The sequence below is a fragment of the Hyperolius riggenbachi genome, chromosome 9, assembly GCF_040937935.1.
Source record: "Hyperolius riggenbachi isolate aHypRig1 chromosome 9, aHypRig1.pri, whole genome shotgun sequence".
NCBI lineage: Eukaryota > Metazoa > Chordata > Amphibia > Anura > Hyperoliidae > Hyperolius > Hyperolius riggenbachi.
Window position 1 is genome coordinate 129,489,954 of NC_090654.1, and position 24,488 is coordinate 129,514,441.

At 48.2% G+C, this 24,488-nt stretch overlaps 1 protein-coding gene across 1 annotated transcript in view; it reads right to left on the bottom strand.

The window, feature by feature from the left end:
• LOC137532688 (NACHT, LRR and PYD domains-containing protein 6-like) overlaps positions 1-9,869 on the bottom strand; it is a 138,507-nt gene extending 128,638 nt beyond the window's left edge. The window contains exon 1 of the mRNA XM_068253504.1: positions 9,828-9,869. The gene's annotated coding sequence lies outside the window, so the exon portion shown is untranslated. The remainder of the gene's footprint in view (positions 1-9,827) is intronic.
• Between the last annotated feature and the right edge of the window lie 14,619 nt (positions 9,870-24,488).

A 24,488-nucleotide genomic window follows, 5' to 3' on the forward strand; every position in this document is an offset into this window, starting at 1 on the left:
TGGCTCGATTGATAAGATCCAACCTGTCCAATCACCGTGGCGGATCGATACCGCGCTCAGGGATGCTCGGATACCCCTTTTTATTACTAGAGTTAGGTCGAATTCGAATAGTAAATTATTCGAGGTCAGTCGAATATTCGAGTCGAATATTTTTTACTATTCGATTCGACCTCGAAATTCGAGCTCACTATTCGAGTCGGTATTCGAGCTCATTATTCGAGCTGACTATTCGATTTGGCCTTAATTAGCTTCCAACACTTGTTTTGGGGGTGAATGATGCAAGAAACATCTTTTTTTCCAAGTAACAACAGCAAGTGATTATGTGGGGATGTTTTTTTAAAAAAACAAAAAAGGTGGAAAGAGAAGTTGTGTCCAAAATTCTGTTCAGTAGTGTATATACTTCTTCTTCTTCTTCTGTATCTTGTATATCTTCTTCTTCTTCTTCTTCTTCTTCTTCTTCTATATCCTCTTCTTCTTCTTCTATATCTTCTTCTTCTATATCTTCTTCTTCTTCTTTTATATCTTCTTCTTCTATATCTTCTTCTTCTTCTATATCTTCTTCTTCTATATCTTCTTCTTCTTCTTCTTCTATTTCTTCTTCATCTTCTTCTTCTTCTTCTTCATCTTCTTCTATATCTTCTTTTTCTATATCTTCTTTTTCTATATCTTCTTCTTCTTATTATTATTTTTCTATTTCTTCTTCTTCTTCTTTTTCTATATCTTCTTCTTCTTCTCCTTCATCTTCTTCTTCTTTTTCTATATCTTCTTCTTCTTCTATATCGTCTTCTTCTTCTTCACTTATTTCTCTTCTATATATTTTTTTTTTAAAGAAATGCAGCTATTTTTGAGGGTAATAGCTGGTGGCGCATGGTGGAAGCGCCATTGTATGTGCTCCCTGGCAGTGGAAACACACAGACAGCAGGAGGTAAATTCAGCAAGAGCAGCAGCAGGAGGAGGATGATTGTGTGGCAGCAGGCAGTCAATGAGGCAGGCAGCGAGACATAATAGGCTGTGGTACCTAGCGGTGGTACCAGGCCGTAAATACACAGCATGAGGTTCCAGACAGCGGTCGTGAAGCCCACATCGTGTCCAATACACAACTGGGACATCACAGTTTTCAACCCGGACACCTCTAAAAATAATATCACAAGATGTCCTCCCTCTGCTTCATCTGGATCACCCTGGGGTCCTTGCGCAGGCACGTCAGCATGTGCGCTGCCATTGGGAAGAGGCGGGCCACGTCTGCTGGCACATTGACGGCAGTGCTGTCCTTATCCTCCTCCTCTGCCGCCTCATTCTCTCTCCACCCCCGCACCAACTCAGCTGCACTGTGCTGATCCCCCTCATCAGCAGCAAGGTCAGGGACCTCCACCAAGTCCTCCTCCTCCCCCTCAGAGGTGGACTGTGCAGCTGCATGCCGCTCCTGCTGGGCCAAGGCTGCCGCTCCCTGTTCCAGCGAAGCATCGAGGGCCCTGTTCAGCAGACAAACCAGGGGCACCCACTCGCATACCATAGCATGGTCCCTGCTCACCATGTTGGTGACCTGCAGAAAGGGAGCCAGCACTAAGCACACCTGCTGCATGTGCCCCCAGTCGTCATCGGGGACGATGGACGGGATGTTGCTGGTCTTGTCCCTTTTCTGAGCGGTGGACACAGTGGCCAGGGCAAGGTACTGGTTGACAGCGTGCTTCTGTTCAACCAGACGCTCCAACATCGCCAGGGTGGAGTTCCAGCGAGTTGGAACGTCAAGGATCAGCCGAAGGCGTGGCAGCTCCAGCTCCTTTTGCACGTCTTCCAGGCTCGCAGAGGCTGCAGGCAAGCGCCGGAAGTGACGCACAACATTCCTTGCCGTTTCGAGCAGTTCGCCCATCCCCTGGTAGGTGCGCAAGAACTTCTGCACCACCAGGTTCAGCATGTGGGCAAGACAGGGGATGTGGGTCAGGTTTCCCCTGTCGATCGCAGCAACCAGATTGGCCCCATTGTCGGCCACCACCTCTCCGACTCTGAGGCCTCTGGGGGTCAGCCAAATCCTCTCCTGCTCCTGGAGTTTGGCCAACACATGGGTTGCCGTCAGTTTGGGCTTCCCAAGGCTGACCAACTGCAGCAGCGCTTGGCAGTGGCGTGGCTTCACGCTGCTGCTGAGGCGGGGGGTTTGGCCAGGTGTGCCGGAGGATGGCAGAGGATTGGAGGAACCTGCTGCAGTTCCCCTGACCCTGCGGGGTGGCACCACCCACTGTGTTGCTGCTGCTGCTGTGCCCGCTGCTGCTCTCCCATCCTCACCCCCTTCCACCAAGCTGACCCAGTGGACAGTGAAGGACAGGTAGCGGCCTGTCCCGAAGCGGCTGCTCCAGGAGTCCATGGTGACGTGGACCCTTTCACCAACCGCGTGCTCCAGCCCTCGCTCCACATTGGCCATGACAAAGCGGTGCAGTGCAGGCATGACCTGGCAGGCGAAGAAGTGTCTGCTGGGGAGCTGCCAGTCTGGGGCTGCACAAGCAAGCAGCTCACGCATGTCGCTCCCCTCCTGCACGAGCGTGTACGGCAGGAGTTGGGAGCACATGGCCCGTGCCAGCAAGCCGTTCAGCTGACGCACGCGACGGCTGCTGGGAGGCAGAGCCCTAACCACCCCCTGGAAGGACTCGCTCAAAAGGCTCTGGAGTTGCCTTTTGCTAGCACGGGAACCAGTGGAGACAGCAGAGGAGGCCACTGAGGACTGGCTGCCAGAACAGGCCTCAGTGTCGGCGGCAGGAGTTGCAGAGGGGGGAGGAGCAGTGCGTTTCCTCACTCCTGCTGGTGCTGCTGGAGGAGCAGGAGGGCGGGTGGCTGCTGTTGCTGCTGCTGCTGAAGGCTGTGCAGTGATGGGTGTGGTGCCACTGCCAGCACCAGATGCCTTCAGCCTCTGGAACTCCTCATGCTGGTGGTAATGTTTAGCAGCAAGATGGTTGATGAGAGAGCTGGTGCTGAACTTTAAGGGGTCTGCACCTCTGCTCAACTTCCGCTGACAGTGGTTGCAAGTGGCGTACTTGCTGTCAACTGTGGGCATGGTGAAAAATTGCCAGATTGGTGACAAGAAAAGCCCCCTACGACCTGGAGCCGCTGCTGCCTGTCTCCATGTGGTGGTTGGGGGGGGGGGGGGGGCTTGGGTGCGGCTGGTGGTGGTACTGGCAGATGCTGCTGCTGCTGCTGCTGAGCCTGAGACACCAGCAGGCTGTGGGACCTGCCTACTGCTGCCAATGCTTGCAATGATGCGCCTCCTTGCAAGGCCCACAAGCGCATCCTCCTCCTCCTCCTCAGAGCTGCTGATGATGACATCCCCAGGTGCTGGTGGTGGTGGCACCCAGTCTTTGTCTGTCGCCACGTCATCATCATCATCCTCCCCCTCCTGAAACATGTCCTGCTGGGATGATGACTCCCCAAACTCCTCTCCTGATGCATGGATGGGCTGCTTGACTGTCGCCACAGTCTTGCTGTCCAATCCCTCATCCCCCAAAGTGCCCATCAGCATCTCCTCCTCCAAATCGCCAACAGCAGACAATTGACTCATGATGCCTGGGGTCAAAAGACTGTTGAATGACAGATCGCCAACTGACTGTGAACTGGCCTCCTCCCCAGGCCCTGCTGGGCGGCTGCTGTGAACAGGGGTGGTGGTGGTGGTGGTGGTGAGGGTGGAGGCCTCGGATGCAGAGCTGATGGCGGGCTGCTCATCCTCCGTCATCAGTTGCACCACAGTGGCTGCATCCTTTTCCTCAATGGGACGTTTCCGACCCGGCTGTAGGAAAATAGGAGCAGGTACTACACGCTGCTGCTGCTGTGTCTCTGCAGCGTGAGTTGCTCCTGCTGGGTGGTGCCCAAGGCGTCCACGGCCAGTGGCTATAGGCGGAATGTTAGCCACTGACGCAGCTGCTGCTGCTGCGGAACTGTGCGCGGCCGCGGCGTGCCACAATGCTGCTCCCTCTCCTCCTGATTCCCTTGCTGCCCTTCCCCTTGCCCAAACCGCGCTGGCTGCCACTTCCAGACATCTTAGATGTTTTGGGCGTAAACAAAAACGTTTTTTAAAAGGGCGGGTGAAAAAGTGGGGTACTTTAATGGAGTGGGTTGGTGGGTGAGGTGACACTAATCACTAAGTGATTAGATCGCTAAGTGATTACTAGTACAGTACAAATACAAAATACAATAATTAGGAATCAGTAAGTGTGAACAGTGAACAGTGAGTGTGTCCCCTAGTACACTAACTAGAAAATACAATAATCAGTAGTAATCAGATTCAGTAGAAGGAAATAGAGTGTGTGTACACTACAGACAGTGCACGCACACACACACGCAGGAGCTAGCCTATGAACAGTGACTGAGTGTCCCTCCCTAGTACAGTAAGAACTAGAAAATACAATAATCAGATTCAGTAGTAATCAGATGATTCAGTAGAAGGGTATACTGTGTACTGTACAGACAGTGCACGCACACACACACGCAGGAGCTATGAACAGTAACAGTGAGTGTCCCTAGTACAGTATACAAAATACAATAATCAATCAGTAAGTAAAGGACAAGACAGGGTAGAATAAACAGCAGAAAAACTGGTATAGATCAGAAATAAACTAGCAGAGGACAGGAGGACAGCTGCCCACACAGGCAAGGCCCTGAGGCCTAAAGCTGTGTAAGCTTGCCTGCAGCAGCTGCCTGTCTCTATGTAACACACAAGCTACTAACTAAAATACAATCTCTATCTAGCTAACAACAATATAGGTGTATAGAGCAGGTGTATGTGAGCAAAAACGCTAGGTAGTTGACCACTATAGAGCACTTGCTAAGCCAAAGCACAAAGGAGCAGATCTCTCTCTGTACAAAGTCAGGCAAGGACGGAAAAACCTAACATGGCGGCCGCTATTTAGAGGCTAGGGGCTGGCCAGGGTCCCCCTCTGTGATTGGCTGTCGTCAGAGGGCCTGGGAGCCCTCTGATTGGCTCTAAGGACATCAATCTGGGCTATGACGCTATTCGAGCTCGGTATTCGAGCTCGAATAGCGCTGTTTGCTCGAATAGTGAGTGGGCTATTCGAGTTCACTCGAATAGCCCATTCGAATAGCTGCAGCTATTCGAGCTCGGTATTCAAGCTCGAATAGCTGAAAAAGAGCTCGAATATTCGAGCTACTCGAATATTCGAGCTCTGCTGAGCACCACTGACCGCGCTCGATCCCCGCGGGCGGACAATAGAAAAAAACGAAGCGCTGATAAGCGCCCGTGGGGACAAGCGGGAATTGATCTGCGCAGACGAGCGGTTACGCGCCGGCATCGAGCCGCTGGCTCGATACCAGCGCATAAACGAACCGTGTATCCCCAGCATTAGGCTGATTTGACAGTGAACTAGACGATAAAGTGATTCTGTAAAAGATTACCGTATATCCTCGGCTATAAGTCGAGAAATTTAGGACTGACTCACTATATAAAAGTGGGGGGGTCGCCTTATACTCGAGTAGTCCTAAAGTTCTCCACTTATAGCTGGTATGGGGGGGGGGGTCTCGCTCTTCCTCCTGGCTGTGCTGCAATTTCCTTGGTGTGCTAAAATTTCCCCCTCCCTCCCACCCACCATCATCCAAAGGGAGCCTCTGCATCTATTTCCCCCTTCGCGCTGTGTAATCCTATGCAGCGTGATTAGCGCAGCAGAAGCCGTCACTCACCATCAGCGGGCGCACCGTCCTCCCTTCACTCACGCTGATGCGTAGCCCCGCCTTCCGATGTCAGAAGACATAGCTACGCTAAGCATGGAGATCAGCGGCAGCGCGAGTGAAGGGAGAAGAGAGGACGATGCGCCCGCTGAGGGTGAGTGACGGCTTCTGCTGGGCTTATCACTCTGCATAGGATTACACAGCACGAGGGGGGAAATACAAGCAGAGGCTCCCTTTGGATGATGGTGGGTGGGAGGGGGGCGTGAATTACAAGCAGAGGCTCCTGTGGGGGGAAATACAAGCAGAGGCTCCCATGGGTGATGGTGGGTGGGGGGAATACAAACAGAGGCTCCCATGGGTGATGGAGGGTGGGGGGAAATACAAGCAGAGGCTCCCATGGGTGATGGTGGGTGGGGGGAAATACAAGCAGAGGCTCCCATGGGTGATGGTGGGAGGAATACAAGCAGAGGCTCCCATGGGTGATGGAGGGTGGGGGGAAATACAAGCAGAGGCTCCCATGTGTGATGGTGGGTGGGGGGAAATACAAGCAGAGGCTCCCATGTGTGATGGTGGGTGGGGGGAAATACAAGCAGAGGTTCCCATGGGTGATGGTGGGTGGGGGGAAACAGACAGACGGCTCCCATGGGTGATGGTGGGTGGGAGGGAGTTACAAGGAGAGGGCTAATGGCTGCATGTGAGTTATTTGCTGTACTTGCTGGGCCAGGAGGGGTTATTGCCCCAAGTACAGCCATTAACTTTACTGGGTAGACTTATACATGAATAATTGGAAAATTCCAGCTTTTGAGGGTCAAATATTGGGGTCGACTTATACATGGGGTCGACTTGTATCCGAGTATATACGGTAACTGTTTTCCATTTAAACTGATCAGTTTCTTACAATGGCATCAGTTTTTCAGCTGCTTCCGTCGGTTCCTTTTCATGCCGCCACCCACTTGGTACCCTCACCATCACATTCGCCGTCCTCCACCACTGCCACCGTTCAAGTCCTCTGCATGCTACAAACGCCGGTATACCGATCCAAGAATCCTCCCTGATGAGGGACAATTCCTATTGGTCTACTGCAAACCAAACCTGATGCTTTTGCTGGGGCTCTGGGAGCTGTAGACTTGTGTTTCTTCTATGCAGGGAACCAAATGGATAGCAAAAGCAGTGGCAGAAGGACCTGCATGGATGGCGGTAGGTGAGAATTTGCAAAATGTACATGGTGAGCAGACTAGTGAGAGCGGACTTTGTCCATTCTCATAGGCTAGCATTGATTCAATCACTGTCTGCTTCGTCTGGCTGATCTGGAAAAAACATATAGGATCCAAACTTGCATTTCACCCATCGGAATGGACCCATTTCAATTGGACTGGTGATGTGAATGGATCATAATGTTTTGTATAGGATCCATTTACATCTGTCTCAATCTGTTCCGTTAAATAAATGCAAGTGCAAAGTTTTTTTCTGCCAGTGTAACACCCCCCCCCCCCCCTATGCTTCACACTTCCACCAGTTCCTGCAGACATCCTGTGCCCATGCCGTCGCTCACCGATCGTCCGGTCACCCACCATGGCTCAGTTTGGGTTTCGGGAACTTCCGCCAGTGCACTTGCGTGGCACTGGCTGCGCGCATCCTCAATTGCCCTCCTGGCCCTGTGGCCATCCTGCACATGCACAGTACGTGTACTATGTGTACGTATATAGTATGCGCATGCGCAGGAGGCGCCACACTGGGGCTTACCCAGGCTTCATCCCCAGCTGTCAACCTGTCATCCCCCCCCTAAAGCCCCCCGCGGGCCGCGGCCGCCACAAGTATGTACTCGGCTGCGGTTTAGATTCGGAAGGAAGGAGGAGGAGGAGGGGGGCTGGCCCTGGGTAATTATACACACTGTCAGTGTGTATACTCACGGCACGCAACCAGGTTACCAGGCACAGAGCGGCCCGCAAGGGAAAGTATGTGATGGTAAATTTTGTGTCACGTGACAGGTAGCAGTGTGCAGCGCGCCGCTCAATCTTGCCTTGCCTGGCTCACCCGCCCGTCCAGCTTCAGAGGCAGAGAGTGAGCTCAGAGGGGCTTGCCGCTTTTCGCTCCAACGCCCGTTACAAGCAGCAGCATCGGGGTCCGGGGACTCAGTGGCATTGCAGCCAGCCAGCCACACCATTGACTGACAGCTCAGCAGGAGGAGGACTCAAGTCTCAAGGTGGGTTACTGTGGGGTGGGCACTGGGAAGTCAACTACCGACTTGAATGATTTTTTTTTTTTAAATGTGAGGCTGATGTGAGCCTAGGGCCCCCAGCCGACCACAACCAGTTAGGCTGAGCCTGGGGCCCCCAGCCAACCACCACCAGTTAGGGTTAGCCTGGGGCCCCCAGCCGACCACTACCAGTTAGGCTGAGCCTGGAGCCCCTAGCCGACCACCACCAGTTAGGCTGAGCCTGGGGCCCCCAGCCGACTACCACCAGTTAGGCTGAGCCTGGGGCCCCCAGCCGACTACCACCAGTTAGGCTGAGCCTGGGACCCCCAGCCAACCACCACCAGTTAGGCTGAGCCTGGGGCCCCCAGCCTACCACGACCAGTTAGGCTGAGCCTGGGGCCCCCAGCCTACCACAACCAGTTAGGCTGAGCCTGGGGCCTCCACTTCCAGCCTACCACCGCCCTGGGGCCCCCAGCCCACTATCACCAGCCAGGCCTGAGCCTGGGGCCTCCAGCCCACCACCAGCCAGACCTGAGCTGCCCTGGGGTCCCCAGCCCACCACCAGCCAGGCCTGAGCCTGGGGCCTCCAGTCCACCACCAGACAGGTCTGAGTTGCCCTGGGGCCTCCAGCCCACCACCACCAGACAGGCCTGGGGCCTCCAGCCCATCCCACCACCAGGCAGGCCTGAGCTGCCCTTGGGCCCTCAGCCCATCACCACCAGCCAGACCTGAGCTGCCCTGGGGTCCCCAGCCCACCACCACCAGCCAGGCCTAAGCCTGGGGCCTCCAGCCCACCACCAGACAGGCCTGAATTGCCCTGGGGCCCCCAGCCCACCACCACTAGCCAGACCTGAGCTGCCTTGGGGTCCTCAGCCCACCACCACCAGCCAGGCCTGAGCCTGTGGCCTCCAGCCTACCACCAGACAGGCCTGAGTTGCCCTGGGGCCCCCAGCCCACCACCACCAGCCAGGCCTGAGTCCTTCCACCCAGCCCACAGGCTGTCTCTCATTATGTGCATTTACTGGTGAAAGGCTGTCTGTCATTACATGCATTTACTGGGGAAATGCTGTCTGTCATTACGTGCATTTACTGGGGAAACGCTGTCTGTCATTACGTGCATTTACTGGGGAAACGCTGTCTGTCATTACATGCATTTACTGGGGAAACGCTGTCTGTCATTACATGCATTTACTGGGTAAACGCTGTCTGTCATTACATGCATTTACTGGGGAAACGCTGTCTGTCATTACATGCATTTACTGGGGAAACGCTGTCTGTCATTTTTGTGCATTTACTGTAGAAATACTGTTCCTTATGTGCATTTAGTGGTGAAACGCTGTGTGCCATTATTTGCATTTACTGGGGAAAATGCTGTCTGTCATTATGTGCATTTACTTCATATTTACCCGCCCACATGACATCATGACCACACCCATTTTCAGTGCAGCGCTCTTCGTAAGCTGCAAATTTTCCCTGTGAGCCCCGCTGGCCAGCCATTGTGCCCCGTTTTGAGCCCAATCTGAAGCTGGAGCCACCGCTGATAATCAAGGACACTCGGCCAGGGCGGCCCAGGCACACTAGCTTGGTAACTGCCACTCTGCCAGTCACCGAAAACTAAACTGAGCCACGGCAGGGGACCGGATGATCAGTGAGTGATGGCGTGGGCACAGGACGTCTGCAGGCGGCTGGTGTAAGCCCCAGGTAAGTGAAACAATTTTCTTGCTGGCTCAGGTTCCCTTTAACCAATTAAAACTCTTTTCTTATTCCTCACTTTACCTCTGCAATAACTTTACAGCACAAGCAGAAAAAACATTCCAAACACGTTCTTCCAGATTAACTTGTTATCTGTATTAATGCATTGTTTTTTCTGCTTGTAGCATGCTAAAAGGGTTCACATTTACGTTAAAACAGGGTGAAAATCTTCAGTAATTCGGCCCCTTACTAGAAGCTGCTGCTACGTGACACTTACCAGACAGGCTGGTGTTGCAGATGCGGATCAGGAAGTTTTCTGTCAGGAAGAGAACATGTCCAAGCATAACCTCAGAACGTGGAGGATTTGTTGTGAGCACTGCCACCTACAGGACCAATTAAATACTAGCAAGCCAAGCTTGAGGCAGGGAACACACTTGTTTTCGTGTGCGTTTTCTGCACAGAAAAACTGAGAACTCATTTTAATCAATGGGCTAGTACACACTTACTGTGTTGTTCGCACGCAGAAAAAAAACTGACATTCTGCATCCTGATTCTGCACATTTTGGCAGTTTTCTCTATCAATTACATCAGCTGCTGTGAAAAAAACCCCGCGTTTTCCTGCATGGAAACACACTTGGTGTGCAGAAAAAGTATGCAGGAAAACGCGCGCGGAAAACTGAAAGTCAAGTGTGTTCCCTGCCTGAATATTTGATTCTTTTCAGGTACAGTATTAGGGCTGGTGCACACCAGAGCGGTTCATGAGCGATTTTAAAAACGCGTCGCTAGCAGTTTGAGAACCGCTTGGGTAATGTATTTCAATGGGCTGGTGCACACCAGAGCAGTTTGTTTTTTCCACAAACGCAAACTCGGGGGCTGCAGCATTTTTTTAGATTTCTGAGATGTTTCTGCCTCAATGTTAAGTATAGAAAAGTGGAAAACCACTTTGAAAAACGCTAAATCAGAGCGGTTTTCCAAGCGTTTTTGTTACAGGAGCTGTTCAGTAACAGCTTTACTGTAACAATGTATGAAATCTGCTACACAAAAACGCTCCAAAAAACGCTAGGCATGTTTAGAAAATCTCATTCACACTAGAGTTTTTCCTAGCGATTTTTCACTGTATAGAGAGCATTTTTCCAGCGATTAGCGTATTGCGATTTCTAGTTCAATTCAAATACTTTTATCGAATCGCTAATTGCTCCAGAATCGCTCAGAAAACGCTGCATGCAACTTTCAGCAAATCGCTAAACGCTTAGATGAGAACACTTTCATACACTTTCATTGTGCACACGTTTTTCAAATCGCTATTGATTTTCAGCAAAGCTGAAATCGCTCTGAAAACGCACAAGTGTGAATGGGTCACTGATAATCGCCAAACGGCAGTGCTTAGAGCTACCATTTTGCGCAGTGATTTTACAGTGATTAGTGCGGTAAAACCCCTGTTCACACTTCCACGATCGTGGTCAGCGCTTTAATAGCACTGTACCATGATCGCTTCCGAATTGCGGAAAAAATGCTGCATGCTACGCGTTTGCGATTGGCGTTAATCGCGGAACACCCGTGATTGGCGACAATGGCGGTGGTGAGAACACTGCCATAGAGTAATTAAGCACTAGCGCTTTAAAAAGCGCTAGCGCTTTAGCGATTAGCGGGAATCGCCCGCTAATCGCCTAAGTGTGAAAGGGCCCTAAGGCCCAGTGCACACCAAAACCGCTAGTAGATCGTCAAAACGCTAGCGGTTTTTGGAGCTGATTTCAGAGCTATTCTAGGCATGTGTAGAGACGTTTTCTAAACATGCCTAGCATTTTTGAGAGTGTTTTTGTGTAGCAGATTACAAATACTGTTACAGTAAAAGCTGTTACTGAACAGCTTCTGTAACAAAAACGCCTGGAAAACTGCTCTGATCTGGCGTTTTCCACAGCGGTTTGTGTTTTTCCTATACTTTACATTGAGGACGAAATGCTTCTGAAAACCGCAAACGTGCAGCAGGAGGCACGTTTGCGGTTTGGAAAAAACCTTAAACTGCTGGTGTGCACTATCCCATTGAAATACATTAGCCAAGCGTTTTCACTGGTGGATGCGGCTGGCGGATCGCTGCTAAAACCGCTCAGTGTGCACTGGGCTTAAGGCTCTATTCACGCTCTATTCTATTCGATTTAACTCTGAAAAATCACTGAAGACTGCAGCGATTTTGGTGCGATCGCGCTTTGCGCTTCTATAGCAATGAAATGCGATCGCCTGGAAATCGCCTGAAAATGGTGCTGGCTACGCGTTTGCGTTTGGCATTTTTGCCTGTTTTAAGGCGATTTGCGCTAATCGCCGCAAATCGGCCCAGAACGGGCAAGTAAGAACGGACCCATAGGGTTTCATTATGCTAGCGCTTGTAAAAAGCGCTAGCGTTTGAGCGTTTTGCCGAATTCGCTGCCAAACGCTCTAGTGTGAATGGGGCCTAAACATGCCTAGAATCGCTCTGAAAATCTGCTTCAAAAAGCTCTAGCGTTTTGCGGATCTGCTAGAGGTTTTTGGTGTGCACCGGCCCTTTAAGGGCTGGTGCACACCGGAGCGGTTCTGGAGTGTTTTTTAAAATGCTTGCAGGGGGAAAACCGCTTGGCTAACGAAAGTGAATGGGATGCTGCACACCAGAGTGGTTTGTTTTTTCCACAAACGCAAACTCGGGGGCTGCAGCATTTTTTAGATTTCTGAGGCGAGGAAAACAGCTCCGAAAAACGCTAGATCAGAGCTGTTTTCCAGGCGTTTTTGTTACAGAAGCTGTTCAGTAACAGCTTTACTGTAACAATATTTGAAATCTGCTACACAAAAACGCTCCAAAAAACGCTAGGAATGTTTAGAAAACCTCTCATTCACACTTGCATTTGCAAAACGCTGGCCATTACAGCCAGCGTTTTGCAGGAGTGATTTTTCAGCGGAAAAAATCTCTGCAATCGCATTTAGCGCTTCTATAACACTGAAACGCTATCGCCAGGAAATCGCCTGAAAATGGTGCAGGCGAGGCGTTTGCCTTTCGCGTTTTTGGGCGATTTGCGGCGATTAGAGAAAATCGCCCAAGTAAGAATGGGCCCATAGAGTTTAATTACACTAGCGCTTTCAAAAGTGCTAGTGTTTGAGCGTTTTGCCTACATTGCCCACAAAACGCTCAAGTGTGAATGTGTTTACAAAATTCTGTAATATGTAACAAAAAACAAATCAAAACAGTAATGTATATTTTATACATGGAGACAATTTAGTTTTTATGTATGAAAAATTGTAACTTGAGTCATTTGTAAGTAGGCGACGGTCTCTATAAGGAAGTGTTAGGGTACGTACAGACATACGATAACGATCGTTCGTTGTGAACGACGAACGATGTTAAAGGAGGTATCGGACGATGATCGTTTGAAGAAAGGCTACTTTGAACATCGTTCGTGTACGAACGTTCTTGGAACGAGCGTTGCGTGCGCAACATGATTTATAAACTGATTTCAAACACAAGTGTCAAAAAGAACTGTTTGAGCATGTGCAAAGCTTTGAGAACGAACGATCAACGACCGATCGTTGTACAGACATTACTTTTTGAACGATGGTCGTTGGAAAAGATCTGGCAGAATGGATCGTTCTTTACCAACGACATATCTCGTTGGTCGGTCGTTTTAATGATCGTTCGTGCACTTTTTACGAACGATCGTCGGGCAATGCCGTCGGTAACGATCGTTTTAAACGACTATAGTCGCATGTCTGTACGCACCCTTAGAGTCCTGTGGTAATAACTGACTCTAGACTTACCATTTTAAAAAAACCCACATGTTAAATAAGGAACTGACACATTTTGTGATGATGACTTATTTTTCCTTCCTTTGAATTTGAGTGTGCATGCCTATTTCTGAGAAACCTTACACATTTACAGTACAATTTAAGTAACAGTAACATGTGACATTCATTTTCCAATATCACATAACACTTTTTTCTTTATGTTGAAAAAAATTACTGTAAAAATAGTGCTTGTATGTAAAAATAGAATGTTGCATTAAAAAGAAAAAGAAAAAAAAGAGAACACTTGAGAAAAGTACAAACATTTAAAGGGAAAACCCATTTTTTTTTAGCGTTTCACATATGATGGATTTCAAACAAGGAGATTAAAAGGCAGTTGAGGACAGACTAAAGCTACACTGTACTTTTTTGTTGCCCAATTAGACATTCGATCAGACAAAACGTCTAATTGATAATAAACTGAAGTGGTTTTAAACATGTGCAAGCAATATTATGATCAATAGAAAGGGCTAACATTGTTTAAAGATTGATCTTTAGTCAGTTGTAAAATAATTAGCAATCATAAAAAATCAATTGAAAAAAGAAATGGTACTGAAAAGTGTATGGCCATCTTAGGCCTAAGCAAAATGCTAAAATGTAGTTTGCAAAGTGTAAGAAAAAAAATTGAAGTGCCCAGATTCCAGGTCATGTGACCAAAACCTAGCTTTTAGAAGACCTGCAACAGCTCCGCTTGATGACATAATGAGTCCAGGCATTCAAATTGACTGAAGACTTATTTCAGCACTTCTGCGCATTAATGTCACAGCATAACCTGAGAGCCTTGAGGAAACCTAAAGGGTCCCAAAATAGTTACAAATGTAAATTAGTAGCGAGAAGCATCTGGATGGTCCAGAGGCTTACCTGGTCTTCCTGCAGACCAGGGTTTCTCTATACCTATTCGAATGGTGCCACTCAAATAGGTTTCTTCTGGCTGTGCTTCTGGACATTGATGAGTGCATCCAGACTGGGCATGCACAAGTAAACTCTGCACATGCCCAGTGGAACAAAGCACCAAAGCCCAGAGGAAAAATGCCAAGTACAAGTGGTTTCCTTCTACTGAGCTTACATGGACTCGATGTCTGGGAGTGTGACGGGAAGATTAGAAGGGACCTGGAATAGTGGCCTCTATGAGGATATGGGAAACCTCTGTACTATATGCGGAGGTAAGCATCTGATCTAACTTTTATCATATACTGTAAATTGTGGGTAACATCCAGCACTGAGGGGGGAAGGGGTCACTTTCGGTGGAGTCCTACATGTTCCAGTACCTAGGAGGGGGTTGATAGGGCACAACAATTACTGTGGAATAGGCCCATCATTAGAAGTGAAGTAACAAGACCATTGGGTCTTAATAACTGTGATGAATTAGCATGATTTGAACCCTAGTGTGATAAGCATGAAGGATGAGTGAAGGGCTCATGCAGGCCAGATATTTCATGGGTAGCCTTCCCCTCTTTTATGCATAACCCCTTTCTCCCTCCCCTGTCCATCCTGCCAATTTCCTTTTCCATCTCCTTCCATGCCCCCCTCTTTTTACTTCCCCCTTCCCTTTCTCTCTACTTCTTTTCCACCTTTTTTTGTGTCTCACTTTTTTGAGATATACATTTTTTTATGCAAAATGTAATGTCATGGCGTGGCATAATGGCACTTTGTAAGCTTGCCGGTGATGAGTGTGACGGTGTATGCATGGTGAAAAGCATGTCAGGTAAGATAAACTGACTATACCATTTATTTTTTCACCTTTTCCCTCCTTCAATTGCAAAGTCTTTTAGCCCAGCGACCTTTCGCATATTTAAGGGAGATCACTGGTCTGATTTTTAATATTTAGTGCTAGTGCAGTGCTTTAACAGTTTTTTTCTCCTCACTTTTTCTATTCATTACTTATTCTTACTAATGGCAGTCTGCCATCAACGCATTTCTCTTACTTTTCTTCCACCCCTCCTTTTTCTGGCAGCGCATGGCAGAACAATGGACCTGTCTTACCTCAAGTAGGAGTAAGTAGGAGTAAGGGTTATGGAACCCACATTCCTGTGAAAACACAGAGATGATCTTTTCCATGACCGGTCCTGTCCCGATCACCAGCATCTCAGGATGCATCTCCATTACACGGGGCATGGTTTTAGCCTCGGAAAAAGCTTTTGTAAGTGAAATGGCTGTCAGGCTAGGCAGTGCCCAACCGCCACTGTATCCATCTGATATGTGAGTTACATCCGCATGAACTGCTGTTTTCAAGTTACTGTATCAATAAAGCTTTAGCAGTGCTGAATGTTTCCCTCCATTCATATGCATACAAACAGGATCTGTGTCCAGAACATGCTACTGGAGCTGATGATGAATACTGTTTGACTTCGGGACCCACATCCACAGTACGGTAGTGCCAGTATGTTTGGCTCTCCATTGCCTTTTTTTTATATTCAACTAAGGTGTGCTTTAAAGTACACATGTGAGCGCAAAAAAAGAAGAAAAAGATAGATAGTTACCTCAGTAGAGGGAAGCCCATACTTCTGGACCCTGCCAATTCGGCACTGAGACCTGCTGAACATATTTGACAAGACCTACCAGTGGTTGAATATGTTCTTGTAGTCACCACCCCAGCTGTGCATAAGCATGGCTATACTGTGCATATGCAAGTATGGCCTGCACCTGCACAGTAGCACAATGCTGATCACAATACTTGATACATCACTGACTTTGGTTGGGGGGGGGAGGGGGGGGAGTTGTTAAATACTATTCACTTCCGAGTCATTGTAACTTGAAGGGAGAAGTAATTCGGGGTGCATTACTGCTATAGCTGTGCCAAGTTTCAGTGCTATGCAGAGATTGTACTGGCACCTGCATAGTATGGCTGTGCTTGTACCCAGATGAGAGCAAGCATAGTTGCAAAGAACAAGAGGTCCTGGCGAGCAGTGGTGGGGTCAAGGAGGACATGGGAAGCCATTTAACCATCCAGAGACTTACCTCTACTAAGGTAAGTATCTGTTAACTTTTGTGGGGAAAGGGAAACTTAAAGTCTATAGGAATAAATATAAAAAAATCAGCCAGATACTTTCCTAAGGAAAGGGAAGGCTCTGGGTCCTATAGAGCCTTACCTCTCCTCTCTTTGTCCCCGTTCCAGTGCTGGCTCCCCAGTAGCAGTATTCAAACAACTAGGTCAAATACTGCTCTCTCTCTGCTGCTGAAGGAGGCTTCAGAAGTCTTCAGAAGTCCAAGTGCTCCTGAAGACGGGCCGCTCCATACTGCACACGCGGGTGCGCAGTATGGCACCACCTGCCTTCAGGAGGACTTGGCTCTCGAAGATTTCAGAAGTCCACCGCAGTGGGGGATTCAAACGGGGGAGCCAACACTTAACAGAGGGACCGGGAGAGGAGCGGAAAGGTTCTATAGCCTCTATAGGACTCAGAGCCTTTCCTCTCCTTAGGTAAGTTTCTGGTTGGTTTCTTTTTATTTCAATTCCTATTGACATTAAGTGAACCTAAAATAAAGAGTTTCACTTACCTGGTGCTTCTACCAGCCACCCTGTGCCCGCGCCGCCGTGGAACAATTTTCCAGTCCCCCACAGTGGTTGAGTGTCGATTTCAGTGACAAAGCCAGTTGGCGGCCACTGTGTCTGTAAGACCCTAGCAGCCCACGTCCTCGATCACGCTCCTGCCCCCTGGAGTGTTCTGCTCATTCACAGTACGAGATTTTTTTTTATATATCCAAAAAAGTTTTAATTTTAACTTACATTTCTGCTTGTGTATAGTGTTGTATGTCGTAAAATAACTCTACTCCCAAGTTATTCCTGTTACAGTCCTATCTGTTTTTGGGCATTTTGCATGCAGCATCCCACCTTCCAACTTCACATGACCAATTTTACCCAGTGATGATCGTAATCAGCTAATTATGATTACGCTAAATTTCCGCAATTCACCTATATGTAATCACGTTTTGTACATTCAATTGATTTCGTATAGTCATTCATAATTTTGCGTAAAATGTTACGTCATTTCGTTCCGACTTTGGCAGTGAATAGCAGAGCCCCCATACATGCTATTTACACCAAAATTGCGCCGCGCAGGGGAGTCTTTGAGGCACACCATGGGGCAACAGAGGCTGGTGATAGTGTGCACAACCAGCCTCTGTGCCCCACTAGCATAATAAAATCCCACCTCGGGTTCTCTTTAAAGAGAATCTGTATTGTTAAAATCGCACAAAAGTAAACATACCAGTGCGTTAGGGGACATCTCCTATTACCCTCTGTCACAATTTCGCCGCTCCTCGCCGCATTAAAAGTGGTTAAAAACAGTTTTAAAAAGTTTGTTTATAAACAAACAAAATGGCCACCAAAACAGGAAGTAGGTTGATGTGCAGTATGTCCACACATAGAAAATACATTCATACACAAGCAGGCTGTATACAGCCTTCCTTTTGAATCTCAAGAGATCATTGTGTGTTTCTTTCCCCCTGCAGTTCTCATGCACTGAAGTTTCAGGCTGCTCGTTTTTCTCCTGCAAACAGCTTTGCCCTTGTCTGTAATTCTTCAGTATGTGAAAGCCCAGCCAGCTCAGAGGACGATTTATCCAGCTTGTAAAAGATAAGGGAGAAGAGAGAAGCTGCACTAATCTAAATAATACACAGGCAGTGTGCATAGAGGGGCCTGGAAGGGGGAGTTCATAGCAGAACCACAACACTGAAGAACTTGGCAGCCTTCCAGACACAGGCTGACAAGTCTGACAAGGGAAAGATACATTGATTTATTACAGAGATAGTGATAGCAGAAAGTGCTGCAGTAAGCCACAACACATTAGAATAGCTTTTGGAACTTGTAGGATGATAAAAAACAGGATGCAATTTTTGTTACGGAGTCTCTTTAAGGAGAACAGTAAGTACAAGTCAGAAAAATAATTTTCCAGAAATACCTTGTAGTTGAAAAAAATGTTTTTTAATCTCAGAAAAATGACAGTTTAAAAACCATTTTCTTTACATTGTACCCACTCTTCTGCTTGTAGCGATTTTGGTAGCAATAGCATGTATGGGAGTTTTGCTATTAACCGCTAAAATCGGCACAAAATTATGCAAAAATGTACGCAAAATTATTAAATATTACTATTACATACTAAATTAATTTACGGTTTTCTCTAAAATTTCGCATTACAATTATGATGCGTAATTGCGAATTTCGATGCAATGTTTCGGTCCACCACTGATTTTACCACGTTAAAGTAGTATGGCGGTAACCTACACAATCTGCTTATAGTATTTAATATTTATTGACCTTCATACTACATTGAGATAGCAAATTGGTCAGTGATTGGTCAATCATAATTGAAAGTGTGTAACAGGCTTAAGAGACTGCTATGCCTTCTTTACAAAGTGTTGTGCTGTGTTTTGTGTGTGTATGGGGGAGGGGGGGTGGGCAGGCGTGTCGCTAGGGGGTTTGATCCGGGGCACCACCTACGAACCTGTTGCCATGGTGCCCCGCCCGGATACATTATGGTCAGATGCCCCGTGTGCCTCTGCCCCCAACAGCAGAGTGTCGGCTCCCGGTCCCCGCTCCTGCCTTTCAGGATGAAGAACTCAGATCACGGCAACTGGGGAAGGCAGAGCAGGACGCACACTACCCATACACGGGTACACAGAAAATGCAGAAGTATCGTCACTAGTCACTTCCTGCATGTGTACTGGGTAATGTGCGTCCTGCTCTGCCTTCCCCAGTTGACACGCCCTGAGGTCTGTAGTGCTGCCACCAGCCCTCCCACCTAGCAAAGCCCCCAGACCAGCAAAGCCCCAGGCCCCACCTAAGTAAAGCCCCCGGCAAAGCAAAGACCCTTGGCCCCAGCAAAGCAAAGCCCCCAGCAAAGCAAAGACCATGGGCCCCAGCCTAGCAAAGCCCTTAGCAAAGCCAGGCCCCCAGCCCAGCCAAGCTCCCAGCCCAACAAAGCAAAGCCCCTGGGCCCAGCAAAGCAAAGCTCCCAGCCCAGCAAAGCCCCCAGCCCAGCAAAGCATAGACCCCAGCCCAGCAAAGCAAAGCCCCCAGCAAAATAAAGCCCATGGGCCCCAGACCAGCAAAGAAAAGCCCCCGGGCCCAGCAAAGCAAAGCCCCAAGCCCAGCAAATCCCCAGCCCAGCAAAGCAAAGACCCCGGGCCCCAGTCCAGCCTAGCAACGCCCCAGCAAAATAAAAACCCCGGGCCCCAGAACAGCAAAGCAAAGCCCCTAGCCCAGCAAAGCAAGAACCCCCGGGCCCCAGCCCAGCAAAGACCCCAGCAAAGTAAAGCCCCTGGGCCTCAGACCAGTAAAGCAATGCAAAGCAAAGCCCCCAGCCCAGAAAAGCACCCAGTCCAGCCTAGCAAAACCCCCAGCAAAGCAGAGCCCCCTTTGTATTGTATATATTTTGGCTTTGTATTTGTTTTGGGAATGGAAGTATCATTATGGCAAGGCTGTAGCCAGAACTAACCGCTGCCATTTTATGTCATATGAGTTATGTGTGCATTTATCATGTTATTTATGCTATCATCCCCAAATGAATTGCAGTCAGCAGTGTAATGATATACAGAACATGGTAGCAGTGGCGGCGCCAGGGGGGTGCTTGGGGGTGCTCGAGCACCCCCTAGAATTGTCCAAGCACCCCCAAAGCACCCCCTGGAGTGAACTGACTTCAGGCGTCTAAAAGACGCCAAGTCAGTTCACACACCGGCAGCACGGAGCAGCAGGCAGGGCTACGGTAAGATGGCCGCCCGGAGCCCTGTTCTGCAGACTTCGGGCGGCCATTTTCCCGTAGCCCTGCTCTCTGCATGCAGGCAGGAAGTCTCGTCGTGACGTCGGGAAGGAAGAGGATCGTGGGCGCGCGGGCGCTGCGCGCCACAATGAGGTCGGGACTCGGGACGGGAGGTCGGGAAAGAAGGTCTTCTGGCTGTAGGTGAGTAAATGGGTTTTTCTTTTCTTTTTCAGGTGATGCGGATTGTGCATATTGGGGTCATATCTGCTACGGATCCGATTGTGCATATTGGGGTCATATCTGCCACGGATTGTGCATATTGGGGTCATATCTGCCACGGATTGTGCATATTGGGGTCATATCTGCCACGGATTGTGCATATTGGGGTCATATCTGCCACGGATTGTGCATATTGGGGTCATATCTGCTACGGATTGTGCATATTGGGGTCATATCTGCTACGGATTGTGCATATTGGGGCGATATCTGCTACCGATTGTGCATGTTGGGGTCATTTCTGCTACCGATTGTGCATATTGGGGTCATTTCTGCTACCGATTGTGCATATTGGGGTCATTTCTGCTACCGATTGTGCATATTGGGGTCATTTCTGCTACCGATTGTGCATATTGGGGTCATATCTGCTACCGATTGTGCATATTGGGGTCATATCTGCTACCGATTGTGCATATTGGGGTCATATCTGCTACCGATTGTGCATATTGGGGTCATATCTGCTACCGATTGTGCATATTGGGGTCATATCTGCTACCGATTGTGCATATTGGGGTCATATCTGCTACCGATTGTGCATATTGGGGTCATATCTGCTACCGATTGTGCATATTGGGGTCATATCTGCTACCGATTGTGCATATTGGGGCCATATCTGCTACCGATTGTGCATATTGGGACCATATCTGCCACCGATTGTGCATATTGGGACCATATCTGCCACCGATTGTGCATATTGGGACCATATCTGCCACCGATTGTGCATATTGGGACCATATCTGCCACCGATTGTGCATATTGGGACCATATCTGCCACCGATTGTGCATATTGGGACCATATCTGCCACCGATTGTGCATATTGGGACCATATCTGCCACCGATTGTGCATATTGGGACCATATCTGCCACCGATTGTGCATATTGGGACCATATCTGCCACCGATTGTGCATATTGGGACCATATCTGCCACCGATTGTGCATATTGGGACCATATCTGCCACCGATTGTGCATATTGGGACCATATCTGCCACCGATTGTGCATATTGGGACCATATCTGCCACCGATTGTGCATATTGGGACCATATCTGCCACCGATTGTGCATATTGGGACCATATCTGCCACCGATTGTGCATATTGGGACCATATCTGCCACCGATTGTGCATATTGGGACCATATCTGCCACCGATTGTGCATATTGGGACCATATCTGCCACCGATTGTGCATATTGGGACCATATCTGCCACCGATTGTGCATATTGGGACCATATCTGCCACCGATTGTGCATATTGGGACCATATCTGCCACCGATTGTGCATATTGGGACCATATCTGCCACCGATTGTGCATATTGGGACCATATCTGCCACCGATTGTGCATATTGGGACCATATCTGCCACCGATTGTGCATATTGGGACCATATCTGCTACCGATTGTGCATATTGGGACCATATCTGCTACCGATTGTGCATATTGGGACCATATCTGCTACCGATTGTGCATATTGGGGCCATATCTGATAACGATTGTGCATATTGGGGCCATATCTGATAACGATTGTGCATATTGGGGTCATATCTGCTAACGATTGTGCATATTGGGGTCATATCTGCTACCGATTGTGCATATTGGGGCTATATCTGATAACGATTGTGCATATTGGGGCCATATCTGATAACGATTGTGCATATTGGGGCCATATCTGATAACGATTGTGCATATTGGGGCCATATCTGATAACGATTGTGCATATTGGGGTCATTGGACGTGTTTTTTGTTAAAATCTGCTCACATTACGTGTATTTTCTTGAGAAAACCTGCACAATTATGTGAATTTTCTGGGAAAAGGGTCACCAAAACTTGGGCCCTCTGTCTTTGCGTTGCACTTTTAAAGGGAACCCGAGGTGAGAATAATATTGAGGCTGCCATATTTATCTCCCTTTAAGCAATACCAGTTGCCTGGCTGCCGTGCTGGTCCTCTGCCTCTTATTCTTTCAACCATAGACCCTGAACAAGCATGCAGCAGGTCAGGGGTTTCTGACAATATTGTCAGAACTGACAAGATTAGCTGCATGGCTTGTTTCTGGTGTAATTCAGTTCACTACTACAGCCAAATAGATCAGCAGGGCTGCCAGGCAACTAGTATTGTTTAAAAGGAAATAAATATGGCAGCCACCATATCACTCTCACCCTGGGTTCACTTTAAATTACAGTTAGCCCCGCCCTCATCCGGTCATGACCACGCCCATTTTTTCGCCGCGGCGCGCTTCGCGCGCCGCAGGTTGTGGCCACACCCATTTTTGGCGCGGCGCGCTTCGCGCGCCGCAGGTCGTCAGCTCCCCCGGAAATTGGTCCAGCACCTGCATAGCACCCCCTAAAAAAATTTCCTGGAGCCGCCACTGCATGGTAGCCATTTTAACTTCACCTTACATGGAATCCATGTTGTCTACATTGGAAATGTCTACTGTGTGTGAAAATGTCATTAAGCAGGTTGTGACACCCTCATATGTAAAGTGTATGCCTTTGTATCTCCTTTGAAGAGTGCTGTTATGACATTTTAATAGCACCCAGCCAGTAGCCCATTCATTAACTTCACTTAAATGAGAAGACTAGACGGCTGATGATGCAAGAAACTTTCTGATGTTTGCATACATGTAAATTAGGGCCTATTGTTACATAAATAGGATGTCATTCCATTTGATACAAGGTAGGGAAATTAAAAGTATTTCTGCAGGAAATTGTGCTTCTAGCCTAGAGCTACCATTTGTGCTCTAAAATGGATGCTAATAGGATCAGTAAGCATAATTCTCTGGAGATTGCTACACTTAGCAAGGGGTACCCTGAACCAATGCCAGAATTACATTCTCCTGCACCAGGACCTTATGCAGGGTAAAGTTCTATTTCTGTTTTACTCCCTTTTATTGAGTGTCTTTGTCATTTTATTTTTGGCTATAAATATTTTTGTATGTATTTTTCTGCATTTGTCCACCTTTTTGGAATATGAAATCTTGAGTTTAGACTTTTGTACACTAAGCAGATAGTTTGCACCTCCTAGAGAGAGATTGCAGAGTATTGTGTTACATATCAGTGCCGTATTGTATGCTCGGTTGATTCATCACCACCCATGAGAGAGTGCATTGTGTGTGTGTGGGTCGTTCCCGCCGTTTAGGCCTAAAGCTCCTAGCAGGCCTAAGATATGTGAACGCCAGTCTGAGTGCATGCAGCTCGACAGCAGTGCATAAATTGAGACAGATCTCCTTTCATCGCAGGAATCTGTGTGTGTATGGTTTCTAGCAGATTCATTTGCAGATAACTGCTAGGGCTGGTGCACACCGAGCAGCTTTTTCAGCGTTTCTGCAGCCGCTTGCGGCTGCGGGTACGCTTGGTCAATGTATCTCAATGGGGTGGTTCACACCAGAGCGGGAGGCGTTTTGCAGAAACGCATACTCCCGGGGTGAGGCATTTTTTGGATTGTGGATGCGTTTCTGCCTTAATGTTAAGTATAGGAAAAACGCAAACCGCTCTGAAAAACGGCAGTTCAGAGCGGTTTTGCAGGCGTTTTTGTTACAGAAGCTGTTCAGTAACAGCTTTACTGTAACAATATCTGAAATCTACTACACCAAAAACGCTTCACAAAACCGCAAAGTGCTAGCTGAAACGCTACAGAAAAATAACAAAAAGCGTTTCAAAATCTGCTAGCATTTTGCAGATCTGCTAGCGGGTTTTGGTGTGCACCGGGCCCTAGTGTTGGCTGAGTCTTGCAAGGTGTGGTTGAGGGCAACAGCCTTGTTTTACCCTTAAATAAGGCTGCCCCTCCCATCGTTTGGTCGAAGACTGCAAATTTCCTAATACCTTTTTAGGAATGGATAATGGCATGAAAATTATTATATTTTGATACCAAGTTACATTTATGTACTTCTTTTCTGCCTGAAACAGATCTGCTGCAGCATTTTATTGGGCTATTTTCAAGCTGCATACATTTGCATAACTATTTGCATTGACTCAGAATAATTTATATCTCATTTACCATCCCTATATTTTATGTTAAAGAGGCATCCTCATGTCTACTCTTGATGGCACTTGGAGCTCACTGAAGTGGTGCTGAAGTACACTTCAACAATAGTTATTTAGCTACATCCGGGCTAGTTTCAATTGTCATCACCTGTACAGTTTAAGGTGTTACAGGGCTACAAGGATTTTT